The sequence below is a fragment of the Cyprinodon tularosa genome, unplaced genomic scaffold (genome assembly GCF_016077235.1).
Source record: "Cyprinodon tularosa strain WSP-4 unplaced genomic scaffold, ASM1607723v1 ctg212, whole genome shotgun sequence".
NCBI lineage: Eukaryota > Metazoa > Chordata > Actinopteri > Cyprinodontiformes > Cyprinodontidae > Cyprinodon > Cyprinodon tularosa.
The window spans coordinates 22731-49983 of NW_024038786.1; the positions used below are offsets into that span (position 1 = coordinate 22731).

Here is a 27253-nt window from a genome sequence, read left to right on the forward strand (position 1 = left end):
CTCCTGGTTTATGGTTAACATGAACAATCTGTCGACATTATGTAATGGAAACACAGCGTCAGCCTGATAAGAGGCGAGATAAACTCAATTTATTGGTGTGTTGAAAGGAGGAAACGGGGAAACTTCTCATAACAAGGAGAGGAGCCACATTTCAGCAGCTCAAAGTTTCTCAGCAGGTAGAAAGAATAGCTTCTCCCTGGTAGATTCTTCTTTTCTGCCTAACCATGGTTTCTTTAATTCACAAACTTCGCCATCATACAGATGAGGTGAGCTGCTGCGCCTTCTCTCAGTCTCTCCTGGTCACCGGCTCAGTAGATAAAACTCTCCGGGTTTATAACACGGCGGACTTCTCGGAGCTTCCCTTCTCTCCTCTGACTGGTCACGGCTACGGGGTTCACTGCTGCTGCTTCAGCTCCTGCGGAAACTACCTGCTCAGCTGCTCCACAGACGGCTTCATCATGGTGTGGAGCTCAGAGACAGGTGAGCGGCTGTCACAGCTGGAGCATCCGGGCCGGAGTCCGATCCGAGTCTGCGCGCTGTCGCCGGACTCCTGCCTCCTGCTGGCGGGGGCCAGTGATGGCACCGTGGCCCTCTGGGACTTCTCTCCTAAGACGCTACGAAGGTAAACTCAGTGCAATATCTCAGATTTGTAATGACACTTAGGCCACAGTGAAAGAGCATCAGTGATCGCCACAATAAGGGCTATCCGAATAGTGCTGACCCGTAATTTATTGTGACACAAGGGGGCGCTACAGGTATTTAACCACAGACGTCTTTAGGTTTAGGTTTCATTTTTGTGATATAAGGTTCAGGTATGAATTCCATTCCATGGGAGAGGATTAGGGCCACTGGAAAAAAAATAAAAAAGTTTACTGATTTTTAAATTTCATTTCAGTATAAAATGAGAAAAAAAATTTGAATTCTGACTTCAATCTCAGAATTCTGACTTTTTTCTCAGAATTCTGAGTTTAATCTCAGAATTCTGACTGAATTCTGACAGCTAACAAACATGTCAGCATCAAGCTATAGCCATGTCTGTTTTAAAGACTAAACTAGCTCTCTTGTTTCAATCACCTTTTGCTCTTCCATTAATGAAATAGCAATAATGGAAGAGCGTACCCCTTGCGCACGTAAAAAATCGCCTAATTCTGTCATTTTCCACCAATGTGTTTCTGGCCCACCCAAACCACTCACATCTTTGTCAGTGAAGATGAGCGCTACCTCATCTCTACCTCCATGGTGCCCATCTACATTAGGATCCAAAATTCTGAGATTAGAGTCAGAATTCTGAAGAAAAAAAAGTCAGAATTCTGAGATTAAAGTCAGAATTCTGACTTTTTTTCCCATATTAAACTGAAATAATATTTAAAATAAGTTAACTAATCTCAGGAAATGGAATTGCTACAGCATTTTTCCTGTCCTTCTCAGAAGACCAGTTTTAAATCTTTAACAATAACTCCCTGCCACACCTCCTCACTTAGTGGCCGTTCTTGCATGAATCCTGGTTGAGCTCCTGCTGCACCCCCTCTACCAAAAACAACCTACTACCCCACTAAACAGGACTATAAAAAAATAAACTTTCTGTAACCTAATAAAAACACCACCTGTTCTGCTTTGTATAGCTCTTACCTGAAGATGCTGAGATTTTTTTTCCAATTTTGGATAATTATGAGGATAAGACATTGAATAGCCTTTTGCTGAGATACAGTTATTTAAACAATATATAAATGTATATTTTGAGTACCAATGATGCACCTCCATGCTATACTGCACTTAGATCAAGTGCTAAAAAGCATAAGAATCCTTAATCCTTATATTTTGCCACTCCAATATTACAAATAGTAGAGCTTTCACAGCTTTCACGCCTGTCTTGGCAGCATCTCTAAGCCGTCATCAGCAGAGGGAGTCATCGTAACAAGCAACAGCTGTCACAAATGTCTACTGGAATCTAAATGAATTTTCTTTTTGGAGGGTGGGGTTCGCTCCTATCAGCGACTTTAAAACAGAGATAAGGCCTAGAACTGGGTTATGAAACAACATGCCATCTTTCAACATTATTTTAGGACAGTTGTAAAAACCTATGTTCATTAGACAAGTGGCTTTTATTAAGTTTAGGTTAACCTAAATATAAACTAAACTTAGCCTATTTTCCCAGACAAAGTGGTGTTTTCTGAATGATACAGCTCTGCTTGTGTTCTGTAGTTACCCATAAAGCTTCTTTCAGGTGTTTTAAACGTATCTAATCAGTTAAAGCGAGACCAAGCATTTTTCCAAAACATATAGAGCTCTATCCAAATTCAGCCAACTGTAGCTCGTATTCCTTCATCTTTCATGGGGTCAATAGGAACTCGGTTAATGGTACCAGGGACGTCCACAGATAGACACTAAGTGGTGCAAGAACACATGCAATTTTTCACCTCTGGACAAAAAATTGCCCACATGAAATCTTTTTATTTTTTACTTTTTGGCTTAGAATACATTTATGAATTTAAAAGCCCATAAAACCCAGACTCTAGATTTTAGTCATTTTTCTGCATGAGACACATAGTACCACCCCAATAGAGCCTTGCTCTGGCGAAGGGCCAGCTAACCGTCCAGATAAATAAGTTAGTTTGCAGCTTAACTTCTTTAATGGCATCTATCAGGTGCCAAGGAACGGTTTAAAATGCATCCCTTTAATTAAATAAATAAAAAAAAGTAAATTTAAAGCATCTCATAGATGTTATTATTGATTTGCTATAATGGTCCTTGTCAGGTACCCCCTGATGACATCTATTTAACTCTTTTGTTACCTTTTGTCTGTTGAACATTTAATTTACAAGCAAATAAGGTCAAACATAAGGCCAAATGGTCACAATTCATAATAATAACTTTAATAAAGTTCTATTCAGTTTGAGTGGGGTTGCATTTTGAATTTCTGTGTTTATTGACAAACATCTTGGACTGCATAAAGTGCATAAAAGACCTGGAAATATGTAACATTTTCTGAAAATACCTGTATTTGTCCCTAATCTGAAGATGGAAATGAGATGATATGTCAATGGAATGAGAGTTTTTAACCTTAAAATAAGATAGTTATATATTATACACTTCAAATAAGATAATAGAGTTACGATTTGTAATATTTAAATGTAAATATTAGTTCATCTGCTGATTGTCATATATACCCAATAAACAAAGATATGGAATCCTGGACTTTATTTGATTTGTTGTTATTGCTACCTTTGGACTGCGGAAGATCATTAAACGTCAGCATGAGGCGGTGTTTGGATGTTGGTGGCTGCATGTGATGTATAAGGTGCACCTTTTTCAAACTGAACACCTGCCCTGAAATATGTCTGTGCACACCACTGTATGAAAGGGTTTCAGGACAGCCTTTAACCCTCCAAAAAATATGCAAGTGGCATAAATGAAGACAACAGCTGAAACTTTCCATCATAAAACCAAAAACAGATGAAGGTGTTTTCATTTGCGTGTTTCACACAGATTCACATACATGTATGAGGAAATTAAGTATCTTTGTTAACACAGTGAGTTGGACTGTGTCTAAACCTGCAGTTCCAAAGGATTGTGAGAATCCATATCCTCATTTTTGCCAGATAGGAATATGAGGAGGTCACTATATTAAATGATCTAGTGATAGGAAGCATCCTGCTTCCTCCTCCTAACTCCTTATTTTAGGGCTACCCTAACAGTGCGAGCACTGTTAGGGTAGCCCTGATCATAGTCCTTACCGATTTTCAGTCTTTTGAGGTTCCCCAGAAACTCTTTATGAATGTTTTTCTCCCACAGATGTGCAGCAGTAAGTGAAGGCAGCATTTTGGCGTGCAGCTTCTCTCCCTGCAGTCAGGTGTTTGTGACCGGCTGCACCAATGGAGACCTGAAACTATGGGATGATCACATCAGCCTCCTCCTTGCTAAGAAAGACGTTCATGATTTGGGAGTCACCTGTTGCAGCTTCGCACCTTTGTTCAAAGTTGGTGAGTTGCAATTGATTAGGTTCATTATTCCAACATTTATTTACCATTTGAATTTGAGATTTTAGTTAGCTTTGGTCTCATTTGGGAATGTTTTATTATACTGGTAAATAGGCAAGAAAATGGGCAGAAAATTAGTCCTTCTGCTGGGATTTTAGAAATACTGTAAGAAGAAAAGGACTTAAGGATTTATTTCCATGCCTGGACTTAATTTTGTACAGTTTTTTTGTCCCAACCTATTGTAGATAATTTATCCTTATTAAAAATCATTTGATTTATGTTTGGTAGCTTTATAATCCAAAAATACTTATTTTTTTTTTTTTGGAAGGATCATCACAGTTGAACAGAAGGATTTGAAATAATTGGTGTGATGGTACAAAAAAGGTTATAGCTGTGATGGACCTAACCTCTGTTTACATGATGATTCTTAACTCCAGGAAACTGTAACTCCCTTTTAGATATTTTATTTTGTTTCAAGAGATTTTGGTTAGTAGTGTTTTTTTCTTTGATGGCTCAAATCCTTTAAAACTGTTGATTTTTTTTTTAAATGCCCATAGCTAAAAATAACTTGTTATATGTTTTGCGTTTTTTGCAAAAAACTTGAAAAAATGTGGCTTCCCTATACCTTAAGAATTTTAGCCTCCCTAAATCCTAACCTAGTGTCCTCGATGTCCCCTCTCTTCAAAGTGGGAGTACTCCTCTGGATCAGGTGGAGTTGGCGCAAGGAAACAAAGACTGTTTTTCTTAGATCATAACTTTTGCTTGGAACTGAGCATATGCAAGCTTCAGGCCCAGTTTTGTGTTTACTCAATCTTAAGCCCGGCGTACACTGTGCGATTTTCGGGGCGATTTTCCAGTCCTGCGAGAATCTTTCTCGGCCTAATAAATGAAACCTTTGGTCTATGAAAATAAACCCGAACTTCTTTAACCAAAATTTAAAACGGTTTAAGATAATTAAAAAAAGAAAACTAACTGGTACTAAAGCAAAATTCCACCTTTCTCATTATGAGACACGGTGGTGGTAGTATCATGGACTGTGGTCACTTTTTTACAGAAGAAACTAGATTTGTATGAAAGCAGATTAAACTGTGTTGTTGTACCTTAATTCTTTTTAAACATAGTATCAGGGTTATTTCTGGAAATCTGAAATTTATAAGAACTTTTTATAGATTATTGCATCTCTGAGTTGGAGCATAGATCAAAATAGGCAAAAATGACTCCTCTAAAAAAAGAATTGAATACTTGTTTGAGACCTGGCCAGTGTTCAGAACTAAATCTGACAGAAGAATCAGTGCGGTCACACATAGGGGATACATTCTCATCAATTTGCTGACCTTCTGGGAAGTACAATAGACAAATGTTAGAGGCAATAGACACTATTTCCACAGAGCCACACAGATACTACTAAAAAGAAAAAGTTTTTGATTTTAAGATTTTTACTTTAGAAAAACCCAACATTTATTAAGCGGCACGTTAACATTTAAGACCTATTGTTTTTATAAAGATCATATAATGAACCTGATGTTATTTAACAGGTCAGTTCATGTTCCACCTGTTTACCTACTCCCAGAGCAAATTCTAGGGAGTAGCTAAGTAGATGCTTTTTGATTTTTTTTTTTAAACCAGCTTTTTTCCCACAAGCAAACTTATCTTTTCAAAACACCTCTGTTTTTATTGAAAGATGCCGCTGGTTAGTGTTCTCTGTATCAACTTGCTGTCACAACATATTTGTCTTCTTCTGTTTCTGGTTTGATCAAGCATGAAGTCTGGCTTTTTTCTCCTTACTTTGCAGAGGGCTGCTGTGTGGAGTTTCGATTGGCCTCCTGTGGTCAAGACAGCCTGCTGAAAATATGGAGAGTTTCTCAGTCTGAAGGAGCAGGTAGATCAAGACCTCTCACCTTATATACACTCTCAGCTAAGAACTCCTTTAATCTATTCTCCGGGAAAGAGAAGGAGACACCTTGATATATCTCTCTGCTGAATACAGTCATTTTTATGGGGTTTAAATCAGAGATGGACTCATTAATAATGGATTAAAACGTCCTTCTAAAATACAGCAATACTGGATGATTCTCTGTTATCAATCTGTGTCCATGTGTGTTTGTTCTGGAAGGTCACTAGGTTTTTTTTCTTTGTTGTTTAAGCTCTTGGAGAGGAAGAAGGTTTCACAGGTCCTTCATAGGTTATGTAATAAGGTTATGTGGTGCATTTTCGTTATGTGCTTGGGCATGCAACAGCGTTAGTTCCTATGAAGTGTTGCTATGGTAACGGTCGTTCTCTGAAGAATATGATGTGCCCCGCATGGCAACCCAAGTCCATGGTGGGTTTTTTTTGTTTTTCTGTCCTCTTGTCTCCTGAGCAGAATGTTGAAGGACGTTGAGCAAACGTCTGTCTTTGTTTCAGTGATTCGTAACCCTTCTGCTCAGTCGAGACTAAGCCTGAAACTGTCTTGCCTTTTATAAAAAATGATTATGAAACAAGACTCAAGTGTCGGTGATTCAAAGAAGAAAACAAAGAATTTTAAAGATAAAGTTGGAAACTAGGATTTTTTCTTATATGTAATATATTTTCTCTTAGTATTGATTTATTTGACTTATTTGTTTAAAAATATATATATTTCAAATGGTTTCATACAAAATGTGAATATTTAAGTACTTTGGTTAATTACTTGGCAAATGCACGATATACATATTGGCTGTATCTGAATGTCCACCATAAATCCTAAATCCCTCAATCACTATATAGATCGGAGACTATATAGTGGACTTTTTAGTGAATCAGTTAACTGACTGTTCAGACAGATGATCACTACTTTTGGCTCCCCGTTGGTCACGTAACTCCGCCTCCCCGCACAGTGCCTGTGCCTTGTTATTTATTGTTATTTACTTACAATAAATCCCATGATGCTTTGCGAGGAAAGCTCTTGCAAAGCAATCTGGGATATATCTGCTTTTCTAGAGACCATCAATGATCACTGTCGCTACCCGATCCGTACCGGTAGCACGATCCGTACCATCAGCTCATTTGCGCCTGCGCGAACAGAATAACTTCCGGGTCGCCAAAAAATAATGTAATTATGGTACTGAAAAAACTTTATTTATATCCTTAAATAATTAAAGAATACTAAACTACATCGTAAAGAAAATATTGAAGACTTTTCTGGAAGAAATTGATGCTTTTTAATTCAATCCATTGTATTGCTTGACGTCATTTTTCTGGAATAAAAATCCAAATTTTCGGGAAATGTTCCCTTATCAATGAAAAACTGCAGGTCACGAAAGGTAGCAAATGAATCCATTGTGGGATCAGTACTGCTGGAGTGCATAGTTAAGTACAGAGTAAATCAAATATTTAAACAAATTTAAATATATACGCTGTGTGACGTATATTTGCGCATGCTCAGAGCAGTCAAAGTAACTATCACAAGGCGATTGAACTTTTTTATGTATTTCTGGTTTTTTATTTTTAGAAAATGCAATATTGACGAAAATACAAAGGTATACAAAAAAAAAACCCATGCCTCTAAAAAATACAAAAGAATAAAAAAGTAAGAAAAGGGAAATATTGCCACCGGAAGTTATTCTGTTTGCGCACGCGCAAATGAGCTGATGGTACGGATCGGGTAATGACAATCACTACTTTCAAGGTGCATTGTGGGAAATTTCGAGTCTACTCTTTTTTTCATCCACCAGACATTCAGACCTTATTTAAAATGGTGTAACAACTATATAATGCCCTATATAGTGATTAGGGAGGATGTTTGGACATACCGGTAGCCCTCATGATCAACTTTTTATTTCACATGCATGTGCATCTCATAGTAGGTAGTTTATTTCAAAAAAAGGAAACTACACATATTAAGTGATTTACATTTACTTCTCTTAAGTTAAATGATTATGGCGTTCAGCTGAGCTTTTCTTAAACGAGAATAATAAAACTAAATTGTAAGGGATTTAGAAAAAGCCAACTCTTTGGAGTCCTGTATCCAAGCATATTAATGGAAGATTGAGTCGAATAAAATGTGTGGAACACTAGCGTTTAGCATAGATGCATAAACCATGCTGCCATGTGCATAAATGATTGAATGTAAGACCTTTGAACCAGGAACGATCATTAAGATTAATTGTCCAGAAAAGTTTCATAAGAATCCATGGAGTCTTAAGAATAAGATGAGACACATCAGACCCAAAAAGGGAGATAAACTGGGCCTTTTCAAGACCTCATTATCATTGAGGTGGAGTTCCAAGCTACATTAATGGCAGTATTTGTACCAAAGAGCAAAGAGAGTATATGCTTTAAAATATGCACTTAATTTTTTATTTCAATTCCCCAATTTTGATTTTACTGAATACATGCATTTTAGCCCTACATGCAGTACATACAATTAAAATAAATAGCTGCTTAAAATATATCAATCAATGTACACAAAACCTACCTACATAAATATTGTTTTGACAATGTAATTTTGGGAAATGGTTGTGATCCATGCATATATAAAACCATGTATTCTCAAATATATGCCTCTGTAACATGACATGAACAAAAGAATGCAGATATCATCCACCCATTCAATTTGTTTTATATCTAAGTCATATTACTCTGTTTATGGTAAGGGAGGACTGGAATGGAGATCTGCTCCTTCTGGCTTAAAGAGAAGCTGATCTCTGTTTCAACAGTACAGAGGGATAGAGGTGAAACTGTGCATAGTTATGCATATAGCCAAAGTAGAAATACCTGCAAATAAAATGTGTTTTGATTGTTAAGGGAAGCTGAAAAAAGAAGATATGTTTAATATTGACTAACTTTGCAGAGAATTTTGATTATTTAAACAATTTAAAGACATTGCTTATAGATAACATAAGCTATTTTGTTGAAATAGTTTGAAAAGAAGAATTGTTAAAGTTGAATTTTTTTTTACTTTATTTCAAAAAGGTATACCTTTTTTTGCCTCCAGTCACCCAACAGCAGGTGGCAGAGTCGCAGCAAAAAGGAAAGTTAAACATGTTCCTATATTAAAAGGAACAAGATATTGTAGTCAACATGAGCAAATGAATAGCATTTTAAGTCGAAAACAACTTTTTGTTTGAGCTCTTCATCTTTTTTTTTTTTGTATTCATGTTGTCCTTCAGCTTGGATCATGAAGCTTCTTTACAATCTCACTGGTCGAACGGCTCCAGTTCTGTCCTGTGCTTTCTCTGCGGATGGAGAGATGGTTGTCTCTGGGTGAGAAGCTCGTCACACCAACAAAAATCTATTTCTATGAAAAAAATGTGTTTAAATGGCAACTAACATATTTTATAACATCAAATATAAGTAAATCGCTACCTACTATTTCATTGTTTAAAAAAAAACTTTAAAACAACAGGAGCAACAGCCGGGACATGGACGTCGACAAATTGACAAAGATGTTTAACTTGTAAAGGCACCATCTAAAAAAATCTATCACAAGGTTCATAGAATATCATTTTCTTATTTGATCCTAAAAAAAAAAAAAAAAGCAAAATAGAAAATGAAATAGCGATTCGGTTTGCTATAAAAGATACAAACAAATAGAACTTTGTTTACAATTTTAGGAAGAGACAAGAGGCTGTCATGCAGGAAGGACTGCTTGAAGTAGACCACTAAGCTGACCTCATGTTTTGTTTGTCATCAAAAAACGTTTTCAATAACCTTGGTTTTCAGAAGCAAATGATCTGTTAAGGCCGGGCATACACTGTATGATATTTGCAATCATTGCACTCAAATACAGCTCAAACTGTAGGATGAAATTGCTTGATTTAAGATTTCACAGCTCAAGATGTATGTCCTTACACTGTGTGACCCAATGCTTTGATGAGATCTAAATGCTCACTCTGTATGTCTAAAAAACCCACACATCTGAGTCAGCGCATAGAGATGGCAGTGGTTGGACTCGTCAATCTGAAAGAAGAAGAACTCCCTTGTTTGCACATGCGCAGTGCGCAAGTTTCTGGTAAATCAGAACGTTGCTTTGCTTCGTCAGCAGGATTTATCCACGACCACCTTTCGATGGCCAACTGAATTTCCAACATGTTTATTATTATTTTTTATTATCTCCCAACCTTATGATTCCTGATCGGGAGGTGGTTGTGAAAAGCTAATTGCCCCTTGTTACCCTGTATAATACACGGCGGAGGATGCACAATAAGGCAGAAACTCGGTCCGACCAAAGAAATTCTCCCACGACTGGAGAATCAGCCCAAAAAGGGTGAACATTGTACAGTGTATGCCCAGCCTAAGCAGTCAAAGACTTAAAGGAATAGTACACCCAAAACATGATTAGCCTTCATGTTCTACTCACCCCCATGCTGAACAACACTCTGGAGTACTTTTTTGATATCTCAAATGCATCTGGAGATCTGGGAGGCTTCTTGCTGTCTGCTGACATTCAAATAATGGAGGTCTATGGCGCCCGAGACAGAAAGGTCCATAAAAGTCCACAAAAAACGTGTCAATATTCCTCTATACTGCTCGTCCAATGTATTCCAAGTGTCCTGAGTGGGTAGTGTCCATAATTTACTCAAAACGAAGTCATTTAGAATGTTTTTAGAGCATAAACAGTAGTGTATAGGATTTCCTAAAAGCGCGTTTACGAGTCTACGGAAACTGCGGCAGACCAAACCAGACGAAAGTGCGCATTCAGCATCTGCTCTGCCGATAATGCAAGCGTAGAAGAAGAAATGTGCTGTTTACCTGTGCAAAGAAAGAAACAACGAAAGAAAAATGTCTGAGGACTTCAGTGTTGAGGAAGAGCATGAGTTCTTTGCCGAGCTGAATGCGCACTTTCATCTGGTTTGGTCTGCCGCGGTTTCCGTAGACTCATGAACGCGCTTTTAGGAAATCCTATACACTACTGTTTATGTTCTAAAAACATTCTAAATGACTTCGTTTTGAGTAAATTATGGACGCTACCCACTCAGGACACTTGGAATACATTGGACGAGCAGTATGGAGGAATATTGACACGTTTTTTGTGGACTTTTATGGACCTTTCTGCCTCGGGCACCATAGACCTCCATTATTTGAATGTCAGCAGACAGCAAGAAGCCTCCCAGATCTCCAGATGCATTTGAGATATCAAAAAAGTACTCCAGGGTGTTGTTCAGCATGGGGGTGAGTAGAAAATGAAGACTAATCATGTTTTGGGTGTACTATTCCTTTAAGTTAATCGTAAGAGGCAGACTGGAGCTTGCCACTCAGAGCTTTTAGATCCCCTCTTTGGGGTTCCGGTTTGATGGGTGGTATTTCTCCTAATTTTCTCAACCACATTGGAAAAATCAAATAAAGAATCACATAAATTTTTACTTTTTGCCACAGACTTTCTGTCAGTATTTTATGTCATACGTAGATGACCATTAACATTCATTAATCCCAAAGTTCAGTGGTCCATTCCTAAAAGTGTTACTCTGTCGGCTCTTGAATACTTTGTAGTTTACTTTGTACAACCTTATGCTTAATTTTTATTCACACATACTGTTTGATCTCAAACATTTAAACACATAAAACTGCCATGCACTAAAAACCCAAATACATTGAAAAAGAAGCAGTTGTAAAAAATTATGTATGCCCTTTTAAAATTGAAACGTTAATGATTTTATGTCTTTATTCTGAGTAAGTAGCAGATGCCTCTGCTGTGTATAGATCTTGGTGTTCTCTCTGTCAGCCACAGGAGAAGTCTACTTTATTATAAAAGCTTCTGTTGGCTCCTTCTGTTGCTCTTGGCTGAAAGTCAAACATACTGAAGATTAATCTGTCTTATTCTCCTCTTGTCTTTTGCATTTTTATAAACTTCTAATCCTACATGATTAATCTGTAATGTAAATGCATGCATATGGGCTTTTGATCATGAGGTGACCTTATTTACTTTAATTATTACAGATCGGTGGATAAAAGTGTAACGGTATATGATGCGGTAAGTACTGTTCACAAAAGTGTGATTTTTATTATCCCACCTCAGTTCACATTGATAACAGGAGGATTTCTGAACCAAAAATGCGTATTCTCATTGAACAAGGACCCAAAAACAATTCAGCTGAACAGTTTGTACTTTGTTTACAGAACCTGGGTACCCTGCTCCACACCTTGAAGGAACATGACAGGTAAATTACCCAACCCTCCTGCTGCGATGCAATCTCTGCAGCTCTCAGCTTAGCACCAGAATAAGAAGCCCTGGTGTTTCAGATCAAAATGTGCGACTTTTGCTTGATTAGTTTCTCCCAGAAATGCTGGGTGCAGTGATGCAACAGTATATTTCTGCTCTCTGCACAGTCATTGATGTGGCACCACAGGTAAGAACCACCAAAGTGCTTTGAAGTGTTTGAAAGGATTTAGGGATGTTTTGAGACCATCTCTTCTTTTTTTTGTGGTAGGGGGGGTCTGATTTCTGAGAATGATCGCTTCCTGTGCCACCTTCAGCTTATCCAACACACCCTTCACTTTCCTGCTCTCTCACTTTTCTGTAGATATGTGACAGCTGTTGCTGTGTCTCCTGCCCTTGGCCTGATGGCGACTGGCTCATTGGACAGATCAGTTCATGTGTGGAAAATCGGCGATGGATGCAAAGACACCAGTAGATACAGTTGCATTTGAGTTTGTCACCTTTTTATAATTTTATCTTAAATTGAGTGGTTTTGTCAATATTATAAACCTTCCTGGAAAGATATTTACTGGTGCAGCGGGATAGGCAAGCATTGATACTCAGGACTGCTTTTATAATGGGAGTAATGCTACTAAAGATAAGTTCCTGCTTGTAGTGAGAGAAAACATGCAATTGATAAACATCTGGAGGCCTTTAAAGCCTCGTCGAAACAGCTCCTCCATCTGCCAATAGTCAGCATGATGTTGATAAAACAAATTCCCTCTACATTAAAACCTGTCTTTTAATACAGCCTCTCCATGTCTTCACTTTAATCTAGTTTCATTCTGCCTTTCATACAATAAATATATTCCCTTTTATGTTTGTTTTTTCTGCAGCAGCTGAGTCACAGGCCTGTCAAGGTATATAACCTTCACTCTCTTTTCCTCTCTCAAACCATCAAGTATTCAGTTGGCATGTGGATTTATTTGGTTGTTTCATGGTAATGGCTCCTCTTGCGTAACTTGCTCACACAGCACAGTCTACCACAAGTATTAAAATAATGTAAAGTGGTGACCTTGTGAAGAAAAAGAAATCTTTCTTTGTTCAATATTGCTTGAATAATAATTGAGTGGTATTCCTTTTGAAGAGGAAACATTCATTTGTCCAAATCCTGCTTTCACCCATGTAACCTGACTTGTTTATTTGAATTAAGAGCCCAATATTTTAAAGCAAACAATATTGAAATGCTGAATACTTCCCTAGATTGACAGTGCTTTAGAAAAACAATTTTTGTCTTTAAACTTCAATATCACTTTTTGTATGTTACAACCACAAACTTCAGTGTGTTCTTTGGCTTCATGTACCGTAGTAAACCAGCATATTCATAGAGCATAGGTGGATGATGACTGATTTTAAATGTGTATTTATTATTCATAAAAATACATTTTATGAAAGGCTTAATTATTTTAGCTTTTCTTATTGCTGTTGGCTTTCATTCTTCTGTAATAGTCCAGACTGGATGGAGAATGGCTCAAAAATGCTTTAATTCCAACTCTTGCCATAGATGCTAAATTAAATTTTGGTATAGCCTTCAACTTCTGACTGTGCAATCTGACTGGATCTTCTCCATGAAGTTCCTTGAGAAGACGTGTTGCGAATTGGTGCTCTATAGATAAACTGAATTGGAATTTAACTAAACTGGTTTGGAAGGTGAACCCGCCATTAGTCCATTAGATAGGGTGACCATATTTTCATTTGGGAAAACCAGGACACCTTGGAGCGGGGGGGTGATATTGAAAGAACAAATGTCTCATCATCGGGATTTGCTACGTGATCAGAGGAAATGTTACTTGGCGCAGAACAGTTGTGAAAATTTGAAGTTCAGTTTAATATAATAATACAACTCTGTGAATAGTTCCGTCTGAAATTAATGAAAATAGTTGTTTTAATGGTTATTGAGTCAGATATGTAGCGGTAATGTTTGGTTTATTTAAAGGTTTTAATCTGTTACTGTGTAAATGAGTTTGGCTATAATTTAAGGACAGATTCTAATAGATCTGCAGAGTGGGGACTATAAATCGGATAGGATTTTAATTTTTTTATTGTTGTTTTGCACAATATGCTTAACTAAGTATTTTTTGTTGTTGAATATTAGAGATTTTGCAGATATATTTTGTAGATACATTGTTTAGATTTACTTATATATTTCTAACCCTTTTATAGAATAGAATAGAAAATCCCTTTATTTTCCCACAATGGGCAAATTTACAGCAGCAGAAAGATTATTGAAAATGGTCACACAAATGAGGACCTTAGAGAAATGTATAAGAATAACATAATAGGGAAGAGTTAAAATATAAAAAATAAAATTCTGTAAAGTGTTTTAATAATATAAAACTGGAGAATTAATAACCAATATGCAGCTATGGACATTTTTACAGTAATGGATATTTGAAAATAGCAGCAACATCAGAGATGTGCAGAATGACAGCAGCAGGTTATTTAACTGACTAAGGTTTCTATCATTACATTTGATTTTATTTGTTCCTGCTCCCGGTGGTTGGAACATTTATTCCACTCTGGATTCTTGTGAGTGTAGTCTTTGTTCACTTCAACTTTTTAAAAAATAAATAAATAAACAAACAGTTTTGAAAACCTCGGTATTCATTCTTTTCCTGCTTTGTGTGTCAACTTTCACGGTTGCTAAGCAACAGAGCATACGGCGGTAAAACCCGCTGAAGGGTGGACCTGTTCGAATTTACAGACAGAACTCTTCCGGCCTCCTTATTTTCAAGGACTTCGAAGGATCCAGTCTAGGTAGACCGCGTCCTTGGAGGATGCAGCCCAGGTTTTTGAACAGAGCCTCTGATTAAGAGCAGGGCTGCCCGCACTGACGCGGCTCAGGGATTACGTCACACGGAGCGTCGTGCGCAGTGAAATCAGGACATTTCCTCACTTTCTAAAAAAAACCCGGGACGCCCGGGACAGGACGTGAAATACGGATATGTCCCGGGAAATACGGACGTTTGGTCACCCTACCATTAGAACTCTGCTTTCTCAGCTTCCCTCTACCTGCTGAAGAATGATATCCCCACAACATGCTGATGCCACCGCCATGTTTCACCATAGGAATAGTGTACTCAGGGTGATGTTTTTGGGTTCACACGCAGGTTTGTTGATCAAGAACCGACAATATATTATCCTCATCAAAGCACTGTGTCCTCTACATGGTTCACAATCTGAAAAAGGTTACTTTCCATGGCCATCTTTCAGAGAGAGCTTTCCTCTTATTATTCTTCCACAGAGTCCAGATTTGTGGTGTATCACAAGTGGCTGTCATCAGTTTCTCTCAAATTGTGCCTCTCTGAGGCTCAATGAGAGCAATTTCTCAGCAACGTCTCACTGAGTAATGTTCTTGCTGTAAGTTTAGCTAAACGGCCATTAATTGGTGCATTGGCTGTGAGATATTGAAAGATGTAGGCACTTTTTAAATCTCCACAATCGTATCCCTGACCTATTTGGCCTCCATGATGCTGTTTATGTGAAGCAGATTTTATTTTGAAGGTTTGTTTTCATTGAATCGAGCCATTCATTTACTGGATTCAGTAAAAGAGATGAAACCTTTACTTCATTCAACTGGTTTAGATTCTCAGTCCTCCAGGACACTAAAATCCTACATGTTTAATCAGAAGGCGGCTAGGCTTGTTCTCTTGTTTCCTGGAGGACATTGCCTCTCATGCAAAAGGCCTCAGAACTGAAGTAGCCTTTGAAAAGAGAGATGAAATATCATTAAGAAACACCAGAGGTCTAGTTGCTCCCAGCTTTAGGTCTTTGGTTACAACTTAAAACATTTTATATGACTAATAACATAATATGATCTGATAAAGATAGCTAACGTAAAACTAAAACAGAAGTTGATGTAAATGTTGGCAACAACAAAGCAGACTGCCATTTTGTTTTAAAGCTTTTTTGCAAAGGAAAAAAAAAACTTTTGACATAAAAAAATAAATAAAAGACAAGCCAAATAAGATGAGAGGTGATTTAAAGCTTTAGCATAACATAAATTGAATTTCAGAGATTTTTGCCAGAAATAAGTAAATATAAAATGAAAAAAGAAGAGAGAAAATCATAAGTTTTTAAGGCTCTATGTGCTGTTGTGTTTAGAGGTCAAATCAGTACTTAGAAATCTGTTTACAGTGTGAAACGTTTGATTATTTGATGAATTACTGATAAAAAAAATCACATAAATCACTTACTTTCATTTAATAATCTTTGTAACCACCAGAGACATTTTTCAGGTTACAAAGAATAATGCGAGTCACATACGTAAGTTTTATTATATAAAACTATAATGTTGAACCAATAATGATACCAGTATCTGGCACCGCCCCGTTTCAGCATTAAAATGGTGGTATATGTATCGGCGAGTACCAACAAATAGGGCACCGATACAATTTGAGAGCCAAAAGTTTATTCAGCAATTGTCACCCATTCCAGGTAGGCAATAAAATGTTCTACTGGATTCACTTTGTATTAGTCTTTTTCCTGCTACACAAAGGTAGACAGCAGCTTGACAAAGCCATGATGGCAATTATTTTATATCGAAGTAGTATGCAGTTCTTTATATATACACACACACATCAATTTCAAACAGATGGTATAAGTATGGTATCGGTATCGTCCGATACTGCACAGCCAGGTATCGGGTATTGGTATCAGCTCCAAAAAATGGCATTGGCACAACACTATATAAAACTGTAAATATATCTCCTTCTTTGAGACGAGTTTACTTTGAAGCTCATATTTAAATATCTAACGGTGCTATTTAAAGGACTCGATACTCTGCAACATTTTAAAACAAAACATTAACCTTATCTATTCCTAAAGCAATTGGTAAAAGGCACACTTGATCATAGACATTTGCACAGGTGGGTAGTAACTAGTTACATTTACTCAGTTACACTTACTTGAGTAATATTTGAAAAAATATAGCTTTAGGAGTAGTTTTTTACAACATTGTATTGTATACTCTTGAGTAAAAATATTTGAAGTATTACTACTTTTACTTGAGTAAGAATTCTGAGCTCTCCATCAGTGCTAAGTAAGTTTACTTTATGAAAACAAGCTTGTTTTAAACAAATATGCACCATTAAGAGATTTTCTTAAAGTATTCAAAGCTTGTTGGTTAAATGTTAATTTCATCTGCTGCGTCTGCCATATAATTCGGAGGTTGGGGGATAATACAGTAAACAGTATACCGTACTGTTATTTAGTCTATTCTACATACTGGAACTATGAAGTTTTATAACTCATAACATTAAATAAGTTGTTCTGTTAATGGGTAGTCAATTACTCAATACTTGAATAGTCTTTCTGCAAACTACTTGTTTCTCTCTTGAGTAATTCCCTCAAAGGCTACTTTTTACGGTTGCTTTACTAAGATGTGATGAAGTACTGCTACTTTTACTTAACTACACTTTTTGGTACTATACCCACCTCTAAATATTTTCAATAAGGCTGAACCAAAATTACTGAGAATTAGAAAAGGGTATTTCTTTAACCTAAATGTGGTTCCAGGTGGTCGTATTCTTTTTTTAATTTTAGAATAATTTATTCTCATCCAGGAGGTCATTTATCTTTTCAAGCAGTGGTAATCTAAAGTAAAGTACAGTATCTTTGTTTTTTTTTTCCAGATTTCTTTTGGTCAATCATTTTCTCTCATGTAGCTTTAAGATTTACTTGGTTGAGTATATTTACATTATATCATAAAAACAAATGCTTTGCTACTTTTCTCACATGTAGGTTTAAAGTACTGCTTTTATTTTTTGTTATTTCAAAAGTGAAACAAAAAGACTCCCGGCTTTAAACACTGCACTCTGTGACTCCTCTAACTGCGGTAAAGGACTGAAATTTCCTGGCTCTCTGCAAATCGTTCCAGTGAGTCAGCTTCCTAGACTGAGAGACTCCAGATGATACCCTGTATCAGCCAGTATTCTAGCGAAGTAGGGTCCTTCCTTATGATTGCTGAAACCTAAAAATAAATGTCCCCATGCAGTTTAGGTTTTACATTTGGCATTACTGTAACAGATGAAAGAAGAATTAAGGGGACCAGTTTTCTTTAGTTTGTTCAAAGTTAAGGATGTGGTCCTTCTGGGAATTATTTGCTTTTGCATGAACTGCTTTACTTTTACATTTCTGAAATACAACCATTTATGTCCTAATTTAGGATTCCTCATACAAAGGTAGTGTTCGAGGGAGTGTTTGCCTAGTGGTTACAGTAAAGTACCCGGTTCAATCCCCACAGACTGCACTCTGGGTCCCTGAGCAAGACCCTTAACCCCTGACTGCTCCCCAGGCATCACACAATAGCAGCCCACTGCTCCCCAAGGGGATGGGTCAACGCAGAGAATGAATTTCCCCATTGTGGGTCAATATAGGGATTTACATGACATTTTTCTTTACAAAAAAGTCAAAATATTGCTGTTTTTAAATCTAAATTAATCTAAACGCAGCTGATTATTTTATTTCTCTAAGCTGTAAGATCAAATTCAAATTTACTAAAGGCAAGTAGGTTTTAACTATGACCTGTTGGTTCTGGCTAAGTGTTGTAGTTTTTTTTTTAGATACTCTTATGAAAATTAAGCTTGATGCTGGGACAGACTAAAGTAATGTAACCAAATGTTTATTGTTGTTAACTCTTTTTGTTTCAGTGTGTTTTCAGGGGTGCATTTAGGTTTGCTTACCTTTACTCTTGTTTAAAAGGATATGCAATATAGTATTTTCTTGGTGCAAATTTTGAATACAAAGCATAAAACTTGATTTAAAGCAATTTCCTTTGAGATAATACAACTGTGTTTGTAGATCTTTTTCGGATGGCTGCACATGAAAGTAATTATCACTCCCATATCTGCTCAGAGGGAGTGTGTCCTTTCTGTGGAGCTTGAGAGGAAACTGTTTGTTTGCAGGAGATTGGGCTGTAATAGCTCCACACTTCCTCCCATCCTGTTGTGATTTTTTTTTTTTTTTTGCAGGAAGGAAACTGCTAGGTCACTCCAGGTTGCTGTTACCCGATTGGACTGAGAAGGATGTTCAGAACTGGCTGTGTGAAGAAGGTCTGAATGAGCTCGTTGAGATCTTCAAAGCCAACAACATAGACGGATCTGAGATGAATCACATGAGCAAGGAGACTGTGGCCGAGCTGGGAATAGGTGAGGACGGAGTATGTTTGTCTACTTTTAGAAATCGCACCAATACCCTCAACCTTCCTGTCATGAATAATGTCCATCATGGGCCATCATGCCACTAGTATCCTCTTTGCTCTTTGTGAGGGACCAAATCTAAATAAGGACAAAAGGTGTTCAAAAATTGAAAAAGTGCTTTCATTTAATTGTGTCAAAAATGGTTAACAAAGGCTCAAAAGCAATACAAAATAACTTAAATACAAAATAACATGGATCTGGGCCCAACTTAACTGAGGTCCACTGAGGATCCAACTCAAACAGAAAACTGACCTGCAAACAAAGGACTAAAGGCTGCTTAAAAAGGGATGGAGTAACCCAAGTCTACGACATGAGGGAGGCACAACATATCAAAAGAACCAATAAATACAAAATTAACCATTCTATGAAACTTTTATGAAACTTTTACTTAGCAGAAACAACAAGTGAGTATTTAATTGACAAACTAATTGAAAATAACTTGAAACAAGTCTCCCCCGTCAGTCTTTCAAAAATGGTACGCTCCAGGTTTCCTCCTCCAGCTGGTTTGCATCAGCAGCACCTCAAACAAAAGAACAAGTGTAAATAAACCATTCAGACAGACTTTAACTAAAGTGTGCACCCGTTAGAAAATACCTGTCTAAAAGAAATAACCAACTTAAACATAAATTGTAATATAATATAGAGCAAGAAAAAAATACTAACACTATGTAGTGGTGGGAGGATCATCCACCACACTCTTGAATATAAATTGTTTCATCAGTAGTGAGATTTTCCCCAAAAAATATGATGGTTTTCAAGATTAATGATGCTTCATGAGGTTTGGCTGAAGCAGATCAACATTTAAAATGTTTCGGATAACTTTAATCAACAAACTAATTCACTGATTTGAGGCAAATGTATCTTATGTCAAGTAAAAAGAAAAATCCTTAGGTTAATTTCTGTGATCTTTACAAACTTATATGCTTAAGTTACCAAGGCTTTGTTTCCCTTGCCTGTGAACCTGCTATCACACGGTTTCCTACTTTGCCAAGGCTATGGTAACATTTCAAATATTGATTTTATGGGCTTTAAACAGGAGGAAAAAAAATGTAGCACTGTATCTTATGATATGCCCTGTGTTGCATTTTGTGGATGCTTGCCCTAACGCATGAGGGAAAACAAATCAGTTACTTTTACGACAAAATGTTTATCCATTTGTTGTTGTTACCTTTCTGGGGGTAAAAGGTCAACACTCTATCCATGCTGTGAATGCAGCGAAATAAACCAGGAAATCAGTTGAACTAGGCTGCTACTGGCATCCTTTTAAGCATTAAACACACTGTGGTGAGAAGATATTCATCAGTGTATACAAAGAGTCTGCATAGTATGACATGAGATTATGTCCTGTCATCTTTTTGTTGAGGCTTTTGCAAAACATTTGGATTTGGAACAACTCAGAAACTTAGTATTGCATTAAAATTTAGTGTTGCTCCAGTAGTTTGTTACTGTTCTGCATGTCTTCTAGAGCATTGGACTGGATGTGAGCCAATGTCCTACTATTAACGCTCTCCAGGTCAAAACAATTAATTCCCACCATCCCCTGCTGTTGAACTAAGGTCAAAAGGTGAGGGGTAGAAGATATTTTTTCCAGTTGGTCCATTGACTTGTAATGTTATTATAATTTTAGGAGATTTCATCAGTTTCTACAACCCTTGCCTTGCTTCTGGTTGTCAGATTTGTAAATTAATTCAGCACCGCAAATATGACAACATATCTACTACTTTTGATGTTCTTTTCTACGGTAATCTATAAAATGTGGTGAAATAAAGCTTGCATTTCTGCTTTATGCATCTAAATCTCTGAAGGCTATCTGTCTGATAAATTATTTAGCGAAAGCTATTTCATCAGTTTAATGTTATTGGAATGTTGTGTTAAAATCAATAGACAAGGAGAGCATACCCCATTACACTTGAAATATTGTTTAAATTCTTAGATCACACATAAGTTTCAAAATGCATCCTTCTGTCTTCAGCTTACATACAAAACTCTGATAATAATTACAATCTTATGTCCAATCCTTTAATTTTATAGCACCAAACTGCCAAGCCAGACTCACATGCTGCTCCGTTATGCAAAGCATGTCCCATATCATCTCCATGTGTTTAGTATGGAGGACAGCTCTCATCATTACTGCAGAAGAAATGGACAGATTGCCACATTTTCTGTCATGCTGTGCAACCTACATCCCCACAGTATAAAACATAATTTTTGATGCATGCAAATAGGGGATGGATTTGCATAGGAATACACTCACTCACCATCTCTTACTCTAACACACACAGATGCACACCACACACACAGCAAGTACGATTTCAGTAAACTTGATGAAATATTCATACCACCCCTCCCTATTCCATCAAATGATCAATCTAAATGTAAAGTGGACTGTATAGTACTTATGATGAAAGATCCTGGAGTGTATAGAAATCCTAAACGAAGTATTACTTTGGTGAAGTGCTGCTTTTCTAACAAAGTTTATTAGCTGAAAGCCAGGACTTGAGGGGATGGAAGAGTTCACCTGATTTAATGCTGTCATTTTCCCAGCATAAACCAGACTCCCTGTGCTGGTTTCTTCTGTTTGTTTTTTACGCATTTGAATTGCAATGTTGTGATGAGCATAAGCTGGATGAGCTCTTGATGAGTTAACTGGCTCTTAGCAACACAGATACATGGTCTTTTTCTGTAGTGTGCGTTCTTTTTATTTATTATTCGTATTAATTTCCTGCACCATGACTCTAAAGACACCATTCAGTGCAAGCAGGGAAATATATAATTAATTGGAATTATGTGTTCAGATTGGAGGCTGAGTGACTTCTCCTTTAACGGTGAGAGAATACCTGAGTGTCACCTTGGTATATAATTGCATTCAGGTGAAAGTATTGCATAGAAATATATAGTCAGGAACATTAGATGAGAATCAATAGTCTCTTTTGAACAATATTTTTCGGTTTCTGTCAGAGCTAAAGTTTAAACTTTTACCAAAACACATTGGTATTGCTAACATTTTTCTGCATATTCTTGTTTTATAAAAGTTAAATTAAGTTAGTTTAATTAAGACCTTGAAGAATATTTACAGCTTGTAGTGGGGATTTACTGTGCTGTTCTTAGGCATCTGCCGACACTAATTTTCCTACTTAAGAATCTTAAGAAGTCAGAAAATGGTGGCTTGCAGGATGCTTTGTGTAGATGAGGGGGAAGATGTGTGGAAGCAATAGTCCCCAATGCGGTGGTCCTGGGTTTGATTCCTGGTCTCTAGCCATCTGCTCCACGCTTCAACTTCCCTCTATGCTGTTTTCTGTTAAATCACTGTTTTTTTTTTTATCAATGACCCCTAAAACCCCCACCATGGACTGTTCTCTCTGCTGCCCTCTGGGAAGAGGCTTCGCATCATTCGATGCAGGTCCAGCAGATTCCGAAGCTGCTTCTTCCCCACAGCCATCAGACAGCTGAACTGTTGAGGAAACTCTAAAATCATCTCACTGACTCTGCCAAACACCAAACCAAAACACTGCAAAACTGCACCATATATATTTAATGCTCTGAACTTCTATATCAATTTGGGTTTTTTTGCACCATGTTTTTTCTCCCACACTGTTTACATTATCACTACTGCACTTTAAAGAATAGAAATGTCATGAAACCTGCACAAAACGAAATTTTGTAATAAACGTTGTCGAAATCTAAGTCTAAAATGCAGGAATAATAATACACTGGAAGACTTCCATTTCTTAAAGAAATGGATGCCCTCTGAATTGACTGTGCTGCAATGTTTTATTTTTCTTTTTTGGGGTACTTTGATTGGGGGGGTTTAGATACATTTTCCTTCCACAGTCAATATTTTTGTTTGTTTGTTAAAATCTCCTTAAGTCTCCTTTTACTTTAATTCAACTCTAATTTACATTTATTTTTTTATCCCATAAAATCTAAAACATAAAAATACTAAGATTTTGTTTTCAAAAAACAGACATATTATAAAGGCGGGAATACTTTTGCATTGGATTAACATAAACGGCATCAACAGACAACCTTTTCTTCCCCTTTGTGGGAGATTCAGCTTAAGACTTTTTTTTTGCAGTGATGATTGAAGAAATAGACTGCTATACTGCGTGAGCAAGTCCTGAGCCCTGACAAGAAAAAAAAAGTTTGGTCGGGAGAGTTATCTACAGGTTACATCTCTTATAGCTGCCATTGGCACAATCAAGTTTTTAATTTAGATTGTGAATCTGAAAACATTTCAGCATCTGCATCAGCATCATGTACAAAAAGCCACTAAACAGTATAGCTCATTGAGTGTCCTGTCAGTTATATACATGTAAATATACATCTGAATCCAGAGGATACCATGTTTTTATTTTCTCCATGTTTTACAATGTTAAAGGTGATAGCTACAAAGAAACAATGATTTAAAAAAGAGTTTTAGAATCAGAAATTAATCTGAAACTAATATCCAAAGCCTTTTACAAGGTTCAGAAGAGTACAGAGATGGAACAGAGCGATTAGCTCAACGGTCATCCCAGCAAGCTAAACATCTATATGTTGAAGTCTTATCCATCCATCCATTTTCTGTCACACTTATCCCTGCTGGGGTCACAAGGGGTGCTGGTGCCTATCTAGTCCATCGCAGTGCAACACAGAGACAAACTGGACAAACAACCATTCACGCACACCTAAGGAGAATTTAGAGAAGCCAATTAACCTAACAGTCATGTTTTGGGACTGTGGAAGGAAGTCAGAGTACCCAGAGAGAACCCACACATGCTCAGGCAGAACATGCAAACTCTATGCAGATAGACACCAGGCCGGGAATCAAACCCGGAATCTTCTAGCTGCAAGGCAAGTGGCGCTATCCACTGCTCCACTGAGCAGCCTTGTTTAATTCTTTAATAAATGTAACACTTGTGAAAATTGCATGTAAACAGAGGCAGTAATTAAAGTGTTTGCCTTATCACTGCGAGTTTCTGGCAATGAAGTAATCGTTAGATAGTTGTTTTTTTCTAGCAGAACTTGCAGTTGTAGTTTAGGCTTTAGGAAATTATTCAGAATTTAGAATGTATTCATTTCCATAAACAAGTGAAAATCTTTTTCCTACTGCCTGATAATATATGAGACTAAACTCTTCCTAGTTCAAGTCATTTAAGGTTACAGAAATGTCTTTGGTTAAATAATGAAAGATACACTTTTTTTAAGACGCTGAAGAAAAATCCCTTGAAAAACCTTTAAAATATGGTTACATGCATTTTTGATATAACTGCTATTTTGTTTGAATGTTTTGTGTTGTTTTTTTTTAACCATCACTTGGGTCAAATATTTTGAGGTATTTGCGCGAGTCGCGTTTGTGGGTTGGCCCTCCCACAGCTTTTCCCACAAAGTAGGACTAGGATCAGGGGCTTTGTCACTCCATGTCCATTATGAAATATGTGCTTTAGCTATAATGTCCTGGTGAAGGTTTTGAGCTTTTGCTGTAATATTTTTCCTCATCCCATCTCTTTTGAAAAGTGTTCCAATGTCCTCCTGCAGCAAAGCACCACTCCTGATTCCCCCATCCTTTACATTTTTAATGTCATGCTTTTCATTATGGACAATTATTCCAATTTTTACTTCTGTCTGAACAGAGCACTCCAGTTATTTCTATGTAATAACTGACATTTCTTTAAATAAATCTCAGCAAACTCTCATTTAATTTGAGTCGGTTGTTTTTAATTTGAGTTGCTTTAATATCTTTAGCTTTATGTGTTTTTGTTATTATTAAAACAGGTCTCTTTTGTATATGACATATTGGATCTCAGTGAGAAAGCCTGTATTAATAAACGTTAAATGAATGTCTAGGGATGTACACAGTTTACAGCAAGGCATGAAACACTGCTTAAGTGGTTGCAATAAGAATCCACTGCTTTCTTGCCTTCTTCTTGTGATGATAGCAGCTGGTTACAATGTCCCTTTTTCTATGTTTTACTGTGACCTATCACTTACAATGTCTTTATTCAACGTATGGGTTATTGAAAGGAAGTTTAAATATGTTCCAATCTAGAGTTTTAGTGACTTTTTTCTGGGGCTAAAGCAAAAAAGAAATACTGCTTGCTTTGAATAGTCTCCAGCTATTCTCTAAGATATATAATTTGATAAATAAATTTCCGTTCTGCTACCTAAAACTTCACTATCCCTTATTGCCAATCCTTTTAAACGAAATTGCAACACTTTCATGGTTGCATTAGTGTCACAGAGCAGAAAATGGGTTCAAATATGTTGAATCATTTAGTGCCTTCTATTGTAATAAAGTTGTCAAGATTTGAAAAGTCATGCTAGAAAATGTCACGGCAGCTGTTCATGCTGCCTGAATGAGACATGCTTCTCTGCGGCTCAGCCATTACACACAGACACACAACAAATCATATTCAGCCATAAAGGTCGCCCTGCCGTTTTAGCTGTTTAGGAAATTTGCTGCAGATAAATTCAGAGGAGCGGGCATCAGCAGGCAGAGACGTGCACAGAGATTTTTGCTCTTTTGGACGTGCTGGACCTTTATTCTCTAGCACAATAACAGGAGCCTTAGCTGTGGAGCAAAGTGTCTGGTTCTTTGTGACTCAGCACAGATTTTTCTCCGCTTCTTTTCTTTGCTTCAGCCGCTTTTCTGTGCATTTACTCACTTTAGCTCAAGAGAAAGTAAATAAACCAAGTTGACCCCTAGAAAAGACATAGCTAAATATTTTCATGTGAACAGTGTCCTACTGACTAACATTATGTGGCTACTGGTGTTATTTATTTTTCCCCAGAGTCCATAGGTCTTCGTGGACGTCTACTAAGGAAAATTGAGGCCCTCAAGTTGGAGCAGAGTGGTTCAGAAGCTCCAGATGAGTTTCTGTGCCCAATCTCCAGGGAGCTGATGAAGGATCCAGTAATAGCTGCAGGTTTGTTCATAAAAAGGAAAAAAAAAAAATCTTTGCCCCCCATCGCTTCAGTGTTAAAAAGTAAAATTGGTGTCTTATTTCCAACTGCTCTATAGATGGGTACTCCTACGAGAGGGAATCCATCGAGAGCTGGATCCGAGGCAAGAACAAAACAAGCCCAATGACTAACCTGCCGCTGAAGACCACCCTGCTCACCCCAAACAGGTCCCTGAAGATGGCAATAACCCGGTGGAAGTCCAGTCAGTAAACAGTTTGTTTAGAATTGCTGTCATTAGAAAACAGATTATAAATGCTTCGACTGTTGAATCTCACTTTAAAAAATGATATTTATTCAACTGCAACTCAAAGACTTGTGCTGTAGATTTGTTAATGTTTCAATGAAACAAAGTATGGAACAATTTGATTCTGTGTTTTGTTGAGAGATACTGTATGTTCAATTAAAAACTATGATGATTAACTTTCACAGACGTGCTTGGTTTGGTACAGAAGCATATCAATAAATATGGCTGAAAAGGTTGTATCATTGATTCTAATAAAAGTTCTCAGAAAAGCAGCTTACAAAGCACCAGTGATGGAAATGAAAGTGTGAGAATCACACCCATTACCTGTTTGGAGTTTTTTTTTTTAGCTTTGAGTTAATCAGCCTGTGGAGCTGCTGAGGTTTTATTGAAAAAAGGACTGTTGAATGACCAGCAGCAGTCCCTTTTCTTGCTAAAAATGTCTCAAGATTAATAGTAGCTTAACAGAGGAAAGTGACTAACCGTCCTAGACATAGCCGTGTTGTGGCACTTGAAACAGGCTGTGTCCGAACGTCCACACGTCCATCACTCAATGACTATATAGAGCAGAGTCTATATAGTTGACTTTATAGTGAACTCAGTTAATTGACGTCCAGATATATAACAACTACTTTTGGTCACATAACTCCGCCTCCCTGCACGGTGTCTGTGCCATCTCTATTATTTACCGCCGCTACAACAAATCCCACTACGCTTTGCAAGTAGACCTCTCGCAAAG

At 37.2% G+C, this 27253-nt stretch overlaps 1 pseudogene; it reads left to right on the forward strand.

Moving 5' to 3' along the window:
* On the forward strand, positions 1 to 26699 carry LOC119783878 (annotated as a pseudogene).
* The last annotated feature ends 554 nt before the right edge of the window (positions 26700 to 27253 follow it).